We start from the raw sequence: 12,588 nt of genomic DNA, 5'->3' as shown, positions 1-12,588 counted from the left end.
TGACTGTGTGGATCACAATAAACTGTGGAAAATCCTGAAAGAGATGGGAATACCAGACCACCTGATCTGCCTCTTGAGAAATCTGTATGCAGGTCAGGAAGCAACAGTTAGAACTGGACATGGAACAACAGACTGGTTCCAAATAGGAAAAGGAGTACGTCGAGGCTGTATATTGTCACCCTGCTTATTTAACTTATATGCAGAGTACATCATGAGAAACGCTGGACTGGAAGAAACACAAACTGGAATCAAGATTGCTGGGACAAATATCAATAACCTCAGATATGCAGATGACACCACCCTTATGGCAGAAAGTGAAGAGGAACTACAAAGCCTCTTGATGAAAGTGAAAGTGGAGAGTGAAAAAGTTGGCTTAAAGCTCAACATTCAGAAAACGAAGATCATGGCATCCGGTCCCATCACTTCATGGGAAATAGATGGGCAAACAGGGGAAACAGTGTCAGACTTTATTTTTGGTGGCTCCAAAATCACTACAGATGGTGACCGCAGCCATGAAATTAAAAGACGCTTACTCCTTGGAAGGAAAGTTATGACCAACCTAGATAGCATATTCAAAAGCAGAGACATTACTTTGCCAACAAAGGTTCATCTAGTCAAGCCTATGTTTTTTCCTGTGGTCATGTATGGATGTGACAGTTGGACTGTGAAGAAGGCTGAGCGCCGAAGAATTGATGCTTTTGAACTGTGGTGTTGGAGAAGACTCTTGAGAGTCCCTTGGACTGCAAGGAGATCCAACCAGTCCATTCTGAAGGAGATCAGCCCTGGGATTTCTTTGGAAGGAATGATGCTAAAGCTGAAACTCCAGTACTTTGGCCACCTCATGTGAAAAGTTGACTCATTAGAAAAGACTCTGATGCTGGGAGGGATTGGGGGCAAGAGGAGAAGGGGACGACAGAGGATGAGATGGCTGGATGGCATCACTGGGTCGATGGACCTGAGTCTCGGTGAACTCCGGGATTTGGTGATGGACAGGGAGGCCTGGCATGCTGCGATTCATGGGGTCGCAAAGAGTCGGACACGACTGAGCGACTGATCTGATCTGATCTGATGCTGTAGTCAGTCTCAAAATTAATGAGCACATCTAAGTTTGTATTACACACACACACATACACACAAAGTTGACACAAGCTGACATCAGAGAAAAGTCAACATCATCAGAAAAGTATAAGCTTATCACATCCTGTCAAGTTTGGTCCTGTCTAGAAAAGGAAAGGTTCTGTTTGAAGGTAGGGTCTTTTTAGCTTCTAAATTATTCTAGAGAATAATAGAGAGAATAATGCCTCCCCTTTGTTCTCCCAGGAGAAAAACAAACAAGTATTCTATAGAAACTCAATTATGCCTAGGGGAAAATTTCTCCTACTTGCAAGCACAATAAATAAGACTCCATTAAAAAAAATCACCAATATTATACATTTAAGTTTTAGACACATTATATGAACAGTTAACATTATATGAAAGTTACTGGAGCATAGAGAAACGTATGGAAGAAACCACGTCAAACTGATAACACTGGATAGTACATTGGGGAATCAATGGAAAGCAGATTCTTAACTTTTTCTTAATATCATTCTTGAATTACTGAGCTTGACACAATAAGGCCCCTATATAGTTCTTATACTTTAAAAAATTAATAAAATAAAAACATATATATGAACATCAAAGAACAGAAAGGACATTTAAGAGCTAAAGCAATAATACACCCATATGCAGAAACACATACAGGGAGATAACCTGGTTTACAGTAGAAGTGCAGAAAACACAGTGTTGTACAGTATGAAGAAAAGATTTCAAGAATAAAAATTCTCATGTGATAGTTACCTACTCATGTGACAAAAAGAAATAGTTTTTTTTCTCTAAGAGTGTATTTTTAAATTTTTAATATAATTTTTAAAAGTTACACTCCATTCAGTTATCACAAAATATCGGCTTTGTTGCCCATGTTGTACATCCATACAGCCTATCTTACATACAATAGTTCATTCGTACCTCCTACTCCCTCACCCCTATCTTGCCCCTCCCTTCTCTCTCCCCACTGGTAACCACTAGCTTGTTCTCTGGAATATAGTTGTTTTCTATCAGTTAATTATGGATTTTTATCATATCTAAGCATTTGGGGGATTTAACTTTTAAATCAATGACAATTTATTTAAATTAAGAGTGTGTCCACTTCTGGAAGATGGGTGATATTCTAGGGAGTCAAGACCTGAGTCAAGACACTCAGGACTCTCAACTTTCACAGTTGAAAATCTGGCACCTCTCACCAGGCTACAAAGTTCACATAGGGATTTTCCACAATCAGCAGAATCAGTGCTTCACATCCTAGACAGGAATACCTTCTTTTCTTCATCAGATCCCTTTTTAGAGAGAAGTAACATTTAGAGAAGATCATTTAAAGGGCCAGCCCATCCATCCTCCTTTACTGGATATCTAATGCTATCTTTGAACGAAGTTCAAGTAGAGCCTGCTGAAGGCTATAAAATAACTCTACTCCATGGCATTCTAATACCAGGGTCTTAAATTTAAAGTTGCCATACAAAAAAGCCACAAAAAATTCAGATCTACATTTGCTATAAAAATGTTGTCATAGATGACTCATTAAATTACTCAGTGTCTCCCACAGAAAATCTTTTTGAATTGTGTAGAACGGTCGTTATCTTCCCTGTGGAAGACACATCCTTCCTCTTTTCCAACAATGAGAATCAGATCATAGATCATGATTGCCCCATCTTTTTGTTTTTCAGAAACTCAGAGCACTAAATATAAAATCTAATTTAAGCAATTATTGACCCATAGGGTTGGTGTTATCACACTTTTGTTTTCTTTGTCCTTATCTTCTATTTCATTTTTTAATTATTATTATTTCCATGTGAGTCCCTTTAAGTTCTCTGAGGGAAGAAGTAGTGGACTATATATACACAAATAAAAATAAGGTAACATTTCTGTCTGGAGCTGAATGACAACATTCAATTACTATCTCCTTGCTCAGTATTTTTACTTAACAGAACATACCAAGCTTCAGTGAAAGTCACCAGTCTCAAGTCATTTTTACTATTTTAGGGGTCCCTTAAAAGTACCTGTTAACACTATTACCATGGAGCACAAACTCTAATTTTATCAGAATTGTTTCAGTATAAGAAGCCTCAACAGAAGCTAATTCATTTTAAGATTTTATGTACCATTGTAAGAAGAAAAGCTTCAGCAGATCAAATCCCTTACAGAGAAATTTAAGGAACTGTTCAATTTCTTATTGTATAAAACAAATGATGTTTAAAATACCATTTTCAGGTTTTTTTCTCTTGTTTTTTAGGTAGAGGTAGTGCTCACATAGAGTTCCCCCCCCCCCCATGGTGTTTTTTGGGGGTGTTGGAATTTTAACTGTACTGTCAGCTTTTTATTACCATCTAGGTCAGACATCAGAAGTCATCTGGCATTTTTAATGTCACAGGATCAAACCCAATAATACCTTCCAAAATACTCTTTCAGTCATAGTACTTTAGCCAAACTCTCTGAGATACATAAAATCTGCCTTTATTTCTTTTTCGCCTTCCTTTTTTTTTTAAGTCTTTATTGAACTTGTTACAATATTGCTTCCGTATTATGCTCTGTTTTTTTGGCCATGAGGCATGTGGGATCTTAGTTCCCCAACCAGGCAGGGATTGAACCCACACCCTCTGCATTGGAAGGCGAAGTCCTAACAACTGGACCACCAGGGCAGTCCCTTCATCTTCCTTTTAAATAATTCCTTTCAGTAATGCTAGGAATCCCAAGTCTCTATCTGTCTTACTATATATCAAGTATTCTTTTAAGACTTAAAAAATTATGTTAGCTCATTAACCCTCACATCAACCCACTGAGGGAAATATTATTATTATTCCCTTTTTCAAAGCCAAGGACTGGGACCTGGAGAGGCTGTGTGCCCAGGCTACGCTGGTGGGACCTGAAGCTGGTGGCCTGGCCCCAGAGCCTGTGCACAGGGCTGTGCTGCCTGTCAGCATGGCACACACTGACAGCCCACCAACACCAAAGGCATGGGTCTCCACCAAACCCAATGATTAATAAAAGGCAATGAAATCCAACAGTATGTATCTCTAGGCACTGTAATAGGGCTGAGATAAGACGTGGTTGCAATACCTCCTGAAGTTTTAAAAAACAGACCACATTGACAGCTATCCCTTAAAAGCGTGCTAAGTAGAACAAAGTACTTCTGGCCATAGAATTCTTCTTAATATCCTTATATTTCTTCACCATCATCTTCATGGTACCCACTCCCCCAAAGGACAACACTGAATGTATTGACAGATAACACACTGAAATAGTAAAAGTTTCCTGGTGGCCTCCTATATGCCATGGGGTCCCCTGGAGGTGAAAGATTAGTAGAGTGTTGTGGACTCTTCATGATCTGGATTGGACCTACTCATTCATTCATTCATTCATTAGAAATTCATTAGAGACCTACTACTACTCCTACTAAGTTGCTCCAGTCATGTCCGACTCTGTGGGACCCCATAGATGGCAGTCCACCAGGATCCCCCATCCCTGGGATTCTCCAGGCAAGAACAATGGAGTGGGTTGCCATTTCCTTCTCCAATGCATCAAAGTGAAAAGTGAAAGTGAAGTGGCTCAGTCGTGCCCAACTCTTCGCAACCCCATGGACTGCAGCCTACCAGGCTCCTCCGTCCATGGGATTTTCCAGGCAAGAGTACTGGAGTGGGTTGCCACTGCCTTCTCCCCTTAGAGACCTACTACTGAATAAATTAAGTCCTGATGAGTCATTAGGAAACTCACACATCCCAACATTTGTGGTCTTACCACTTAATTTTGTTTTGCATTTCAAAAAGATTTACCTCTAACCCAAACCTCTGATATTCAGAAATCACTTATTCATATTTATATGAAAGCAAGCACTACAAAAGAAATCCACAAAGCTTCAGTTTGCTCTGGATTCAGTATCCTAGTGGAAGACAACAGTTTTCACTTTCTTTTCTTCTGGGGAACAAAAGCATCAGATAGGAAAATCTGTACCTTTGGAAAAGAAGCAGCCGTTCGTTCTATAGAAGGCCCCTGAAAGTAAGCAGATAAGGGAAAGGGGATATCTGAACTTGCCTGAAAAAGCCTTTTAGGTCCAATGTACCAACTTATTTGAGAGTTGCAACTCATTAAGTGTGGCTCTGATATCACTTCCGACACGAAGATTAGTGGAACATACCAATAGACTGAATCATCAAATTCTCTTAGCAATTTGGACATAGCCAATTTGATGGAGAATGATTCCAAAGGCCCAAGCCTGTGTGGGATTCTGGTAGAGATAAGATATAGACACCTTTGAGACAAGGGCTTCATTCTTCAGAAATGGAAGCTCAAACTGAGAACTTTTCATCAACATTACCATCAGTGTTTATTAGGAGTCTACACACACTCTGTGGGCACTAACCAAACACATAAACTCTGAAGTCTCTGTATTCACAAAGCACACAAATGAAGAAAGCAACCTCATCCCCTTCCTCTTCCAGCAAACAGTTCTCTTTTTAAAGAATGCTACTAGTTTATGTCCTCAAATCTTTACTGATTCAGAAAATAGTGCTCTTCAGGTTTCTGGCTTGAGAAAGTTCAGCTATGCTGAATTTTTCTGCTACTTAGTAAAAGTTGCTGGATCTCTGCATTGCCTCTAGAAGGAATTCACATTGCTCTAATCCCTCATTTATCAACCTTCTTCACCAGAAGAGTGAAGGGAAATCTTTTGCTTCTTATTTTATGAGTCTGTGAGGAGTGAACTGGCAATCAAAACTGAAGCAAAATTTCTCAAAACACTTGGTAAATAGACCTAAGACAGAACTGTGCTTACACGTTTTGCGTATGATAAGCTATCAATCTTTAATGGAGACTGGAAAGAGGCTCTGAATTTCCCATCCTTAGAAATCACATGGCATATGAAATAAGAACATATGGCCACAAGATAGCTGAGGCTTCAATTTGTACCACAGCCAAGAATACTAGACACCCAAGTGTATAACTACTGATGAATTAAGGAATAATGCAGAGAATGTGCCGAGAGAAGGAAAATATAGTCTGAGTTGGAAAAAAGCAGACATTTTAAAGGTATCTGGCAATAGGTTATATCAAAAATATTTACATACATGTGATAGTAAGGGTGATTTAGATTAGAGGGGCATAGGGTGACGAGGCATCTCAAACTCAGCAGAATTTCAATAATTTTCAAAGATGATAGTAAGGTTTTTAAAAATGGAAGCAGGGGATTGCATACTTAATATACATAAAGCTCTTAAAACCTGGTTCAAAAGCAACAGTGAGCAATACAGGCCCATGACAAATGTCTAGCAAATGAAATGAAAGAGTCTGAATATCTGAAAGAATGTTAAGTATTCAAAGCAGATGAAATTTTGAAACAGTGTTCATTTGAGGAACTGATTGGAACCTATACCCTAAAGGGTGAGAGGTCTGATATGTGAGACTGACAGTAAGGGAAAAAAATATCCTTTTGAAGGTCCTTTAAAGTGAAAGTCTTTTAAAATTCAGAAGTATCAATATAAATCTATAACCTAATTGCACAGTTAAATTACTATAGGAGCTGTGCAACTGATTTTATAATTTCCGGATTTTCATTGGGCTTTTTTTCCCCCTCCCTTGGTTTTGTCCTCAATTGAGACGGAACACTTCAATGGTTTATCTTAAAAGCACCAGATGTGAATGAACATTCACTGGGCAACTGTACAGGGCATGATATACCCTTCAAACACCTACCTAATCAAGGCTTTTGTTATAGATCACTGCCAATCTCTGAAAACAGGAACCATATTGCAAAGATTAGCAGTCTGCAGTTTTCTTTCACAACTTTAAGTACCAAATAGTAAGTCTAAAAGGTGTGTGCCAAAGGTGTTATATAATATACTGAGTACTAAATAGCATAAGCCCTTCCCGTCGTCACATTCCCTCAGCTTGGAAGGAATTCTGGAAGTCATTGAAATGAACGTGAAAGGGTTTGCAGAACTTCTGAGTATTCACAGTAGCATCTCCAAGTATAGGACTAGCCACCCCTTGCAAAACACTCCATTTTCACCAAGAGGACTCACTCACGTGGAGTGCAAAACAGCATGAGCATGTTTATCTTCCTTAGAATGAAGAAAAGGAAAAAGATAAACCTAATGCTTGTACAAACAATAATAGAATGGAAGGCAAGTAGTGGTTGAGGAAAACGAAAGAGGATGGGGGAAGAAAAGAAGGAAAGGTTCAAGTGGCACACATGTGGCACAATTTATTTTTAAACTGCAGTATAATTTACAATGTGTTAATTCCAAATGTACAGCAAAGTAATTCAGTTATACATCTATCTATTCTTTTACAGATTCATTTCCATTACGTTATTATACGATATTGATATTAATGTCCTTGTTGTTTATCTATTTTATATACAGCAGTGTGTATGTGTTAATCCCAAACTCCTAATTTATTCCTCCCCCACTCCCTTTTCCCTTTGGTAACCATAAGTTCGCTTTCTATGTCTGTGAATCTATTTCTGGTTTGTAAGTAAGTTCGTTTGCATCACTGCTTTAGATTTCACATATAAGTGATATCATATGATATTTGTCTTTCTATCTGATTTATTTCACTTAATATGATAATCTCTAGGTCCATCCATGTGGCTTCAAATGGCATTATTTCACTCTTTTTTATGGCTGAGTAATATTTCATGGTGTATATATACCACATCTTTTTTTATCTGTTCATCTTTTGATGGACATTGTGGGTACACTTTTAAAAAACAGCTAGGATTTCCAGACCGAAGATCCATGGCATATTTCTGTGGAAGAGCATCAGGGGTGGGAACGGGGGAGGCAAAGGGGGCTGACATTTACAGACTGCCTATTCCCACGATGGGCTTCAGAACATTAGGCACTGGAATCATCCCACTTGTTTCTTATACCAACAGCCTTTGTTCCTCATATCAGTGCCCTGTGCTTGAACTAGAAATAGAAAGACCACAGTCCAGCCGCTTTTATAAACACAGAACCTTCAACATACTGCACACTGATATCTGCTCTCCCCTTCTTCTTCCAGCATCAAAGGCTAGACCACACCTTAGTCTCCACCATGTTGGATATGGCCGGGTGACTGAGCCCCAGGAGGAGCAGTGCAAGGGGCGTGCACCCCTTCTTCCACCCCTGGAACAAACAAAAGCTTTATGACACTCCTTTTTTCTGTGCATAATCCTTTTTTTCTACAAGAGGTTGAATAGCATGGGCCCCAAGAACCTAGAAAAGAGCAGCCTGGATGCAAGATATCAGGATCCTTGAATAATTACAAGGAGTAGAGTAACTTCCACTAACCCCACAGAAATGTGAGGTGACTGAGAAACAAACTATACTAACCAGCCACTGAGATTGTAGACGTGACAGAAATTCATGTTATCCAGCCAGTATGACAATATTACCTCATTTGGTCTCATTACAACTCTCAGACTGTACTGTTACCTGTATGTAAAACTCATAGGGGAACAGAGTCTCAGAGAGGTAAAGGCAAAGAGCTAACAGGTGATGAAACTGATGTTTAGCTCTATGTCAGTCTAACTCCAGAACCCATGTTCTTACCCAAGATAGTCAACTTACAACTATATAAGAACAAACCCATATTATGACATTAACTGTTTTAACCTTCAACTTATGTTCCATAAGAGAGTTTTATTTTCCCATTAATTACAATAGAGACTAGTAAAAATTCATATGGATTAATTTTTTGTAGGTGATTTCACTCGGGGGGACAGGCTAATGTATATAAAACATTAAAAGCAGGACTGATGAAGTAAGGGGTAGTTCTCAGGAATAAGCCGTTTGCAAACAACTGCATATGCAGATGACACCACCCTTATGGCAGAAAGTGAAGAGGAACTACAAAGCCTCTTGATGAAAGTGAAAGTGGAGAGTGAAAAAGTTGGCTTAAAGCTCAACATTCAGAAAACGAAGATCATGGCATCCGGTCCCATCACTTCATGGGAAATAGATGGGCAAACAGGGGAAACAGTGTCAGACTTTATTTTTCTGGGCTCCAAAATCACTGCAGATGGTGATTGCAGCCATGAAATGAAAAGACGCTTACTCCTTGGAAGGAAAGTTATGACCAACCTAGATAGCATATTGAGAAGCAGAGACATTACTTTGCCAACAAAGGTCCGTCTAGTCAAGGCTATGGTTTTTCCTGTGGTCATGTATGGGTGTGAGAGTTGGACTGTGAAGAAGGCTGAGTGCCGAAGAATTGATGCTTTTGAACTGTGGTGTTGGGGAAGACTCTTGAGAGTCCCTTGGACTGCAAGGAGATCCAACCAGTCCATTCTGAAGGAGATCAGCCCTGGGATTTCTTTGGAAGGAATGATGCTAAAGCTGAAACTCCAGTACTTTGGCCACCTCATGCGAAGAGTTGACTCATTGGAAAAGACTCTGTGCTGGGAGGGATTGGGGGTGGGAGAAGAAGGGGACGACAGAGGATGAGATGGCTGGATGGCATCACTGACTCGATGGACGTGAGTCTGAGTGAACTCCGGGAGTTGGTGATGGCCAGGGAGGCCTGGCGTGCTGCGATTCATGGGGTCACAAAGAGTCGGACACGACTGAGCGACTGAACTGAACTGAACTGATGCATATTACTCTGCTTCTCATACTGTGTTACTCAGGTTTCTTCTTCTTTTAAAAACTTTAATAAGTTCTAAAATTCATTTTTATGCACATATCACTGCAATAGATTCAAAGTTAGTGCATACCTTTAGAGCAAGGAATATTTGAGTGACAAGGTAAATCCATCAGTGTCTGCTCATCAAACCACTTCTTGTGTTACTTAACTTGTAGCAGCCCCATTTGGTTTGGTTAACTATGGATCCCATCAGCCAGCCACTTTGTAATGAAGAAGAAATTTTTCTGATGTGTTATTAGTTTGAGTTTTTGGCCTTATCCAAATTTCAGTTATTTCCTGCTTTAAGCCTTTAGTCTATATTTAGCTATATCTAGTTGAGTTCACATTTTCTGCCTCTTTGCCTGTGCTTAGTAACAGAAATACAACATGGTTCAGAAGTGATCCTGGTCCTTGAATCAGGAGAAGAAGTTGGTGTTTCACCATAGAAGAGTCACTATTCTGTACCAGTTCAGTTAGCCCTCGAATCTGTTTTATTTTCTTAAATGATAAGGACTAGAAAAAAGAAATGCAAAAAAGCAAAATGGCTGTTTGAGGAGGCCTTATAAATAGCTGTGAAAAGAAGGGAAGCGAAAAGCAAAAGTGAAAAGGAAAGATATACCTATTTGAATGCAGAGTTCCAAAGACTAGCAAGGAGATATAAGAAAGCCTTCCTAAGCAAGCAATGCAAAGAAATAGAGGAAAACAACAGAATGGGAAAGACTAGAGATCTCTTCAAGAAAATCAGAGATACCAAAGGAACATTTCATGCAAAGATGGGCTCAATAAAGGACAGAAACGGTATGGACCTAACAGAAGCAGAAGATATTAAGAAGAGGTGGCAAGAATACACAGAAGAACTGTACAAAAAAGAGCTTCATGACCCAGATGATAATCACGAAGGTATGATCACTCACCTGTAGAGCCAGACATCCTGGAATGTGAAGTCAAGTGGGCCTTAGAAAGCATCACTACGAACAAAGCTAGTGGAGGTGATGGAATTCCAGTGGAGCTATTCCAAATCCTGAAAGATGATGCTGTGAAAGTGCTGCACTCAATCTGCCAGCAAATTTGGAAAACTCAGCAGTGGTCACAGGACTGGAAAAGGTCAGTTTTCATCCCAATCCCAAAGACAGGCAATGCCAAAGAATGCTCAAACTACTGCACAATTGCACTACTCTCACACACTAGTAAAGTGATGCTTAAAATTCTCCAAGCCAGGCTTCAGCAATACATGAACCATGAAATTCCAGATGTTCTAGCTGGTTTTAGAAAAGGCAGAGGAACCAGAGATCAAATTGCCAACATCCGCTGGATCATGGAAAAAGCAAGAGAGTTCCAGAAAAACATCTATTTCTGCTTTATGGACTAATCCAAAGCCTTTGACTGTGTGGATCACAATAAACTGTGGAAAATTCTGAAAGAGATGGAAATACCAGACCACCTGACCTCCCTCTTGAGAAATCTGTATGCAGGTCAGGAAGCAACAGTTAAAACTGGACATGGAACAACAGACTGGTTCCAAATAGGAAAAGGAGTATGTCAAGGCTGTATATTATCACCCTGATTATTTAACTTATTTGCAGAGTACATCATGAGAAATGCTGGGCTGGAGGAAGCACAAGCTGGAATCAAGATTGCTGTGAGAAATATCAATAACCTCAGATATGCAGATGACACCACCCTTATGGCAGAAAGTGAAGAAGAACTAAAGAGCTTCTTGAAAGTGAAAAAGGAGAGTGAAAAAGTTGGCTTAAAGCTCAACATTCAGAAAACAAAGATCATGGCATCTGGTCCCATCACTTCATGGCAAATAGCTGGGGAAACAGTGGAAACAGTGGCTGACTTTATTTTTCTGTGCTCCAAAATCAGTGCAGATGGTGATTGCAGCCATGAAATTAAGACGCTTACTCCTTGGAAGGAAAGTTATGACCAACCTAGACAGCATATTAAAAAGCAGAGACATTACTTTGGTCAACAAAGGTCCATCTAGTCAAGGCTGTGGTTTTTCCTGTGGTCATGTATGGATGTGAGAGTTGGACTATAAAGAAAGCTGAGTGCTGAAGAATTGATGCTTTTGAACTTTGGTGTTGGAGAAGACTCCTGAGAGTCCCTTGGACTGCAAGGAGATCCAACCAGTCCATCCTAAAGAGATCAGTCCTGGGTGTTCATTGAAGGACTGACATTGAAGCTGAAACTCCAACACTTTGGCCACCTAATGCGGAGAGCTGACTCATCTGAAATGACCCTGATTCTGGGAAAGATAGAGGGCAGGAGGAGAAGGGGACGACAGAGGATGAGATGGTTGGATGGCATCACCGACTCATTGGACATGGGTTTGGGTGGACCCCAGAGTTAGTGATGGACAGGGAGGCCTGGCATGCTGCAATTCATGGGGTCGCAAAGAGTCGGACATGACTGAGCAACTGAACTGAACTGAACCCAATCCAGTATCTGACCCAGAGAATTCCATAGACAGAGGAGCCTGGTGGGCTACGGTCCATGGGGTTGCAAAGAGTTGTACACGACAGAGACATTTTCACTTTCACATAATAACTTTGTGCAGTCACTCTTGAACTTTTGTTAACTTTCTGTGTAGATAGTGACTAGTGAGAGGGGAAGTATTCCAAGCACACAGGAAGAGTATTCTTCTATCAGAATGGACACTGGCAGAAGCACTGGAGCACATTTCTAGAGGCTCCCTCATAAGCCAGGACCTCTTCCTTTGGTTGTGGGATGGTAGAGCAGCTTGTGTCAAAAGGAAGGACCAGTGTAGTTAGTTAGATAAACAGGGGGACACTTACAGGGATGGGCCAGTATTAAAATATTTTACCAACTTGTCTGTATGTAGTGATACATACAGATGTAACACTGCTTCAACCTAGAGTAGCTGAT

At 40.1% G+C, this 12,588-nt stretch overlaps 1 protein-coding gene across 3 annotated transcripts in view; it reads right to left on the bottom strand.

Annotated features, from left to right (window-relative positions):
- ARL15 (ADP ribosylation factor like GTPase 15) overlaps positions 1 to 12,588 on the bottom strand; it is a 485,411-nt gene that overhangs the window by 23,930 nt on the left and 448,893 nt on the right. The window lies entirely within an intron of this gene.

This window comes from Bubalus kerabau, chromosome 18 (assembly GCF_029407905.1).
Source record: "Bubalus kerabau isolate K-KA32 ecotype Philippines breed swamp buffalo chromosome 18, PCC_UOA_SB_1v2, whole genome shotgun sequence".
Classification (NCBI taxonomy): domain Eukaryota; kingdom Metazoa; phylum Chordata; class Mammalia; order Artiodactyla; family Bovidae; genus Bubalus; species Bubalus kerabau.
The sequence above is the reverse complement of the archived record's forward strand: the minus strand, read 5'-3'. Positions and strand labels throughout refer to the sequence as shown.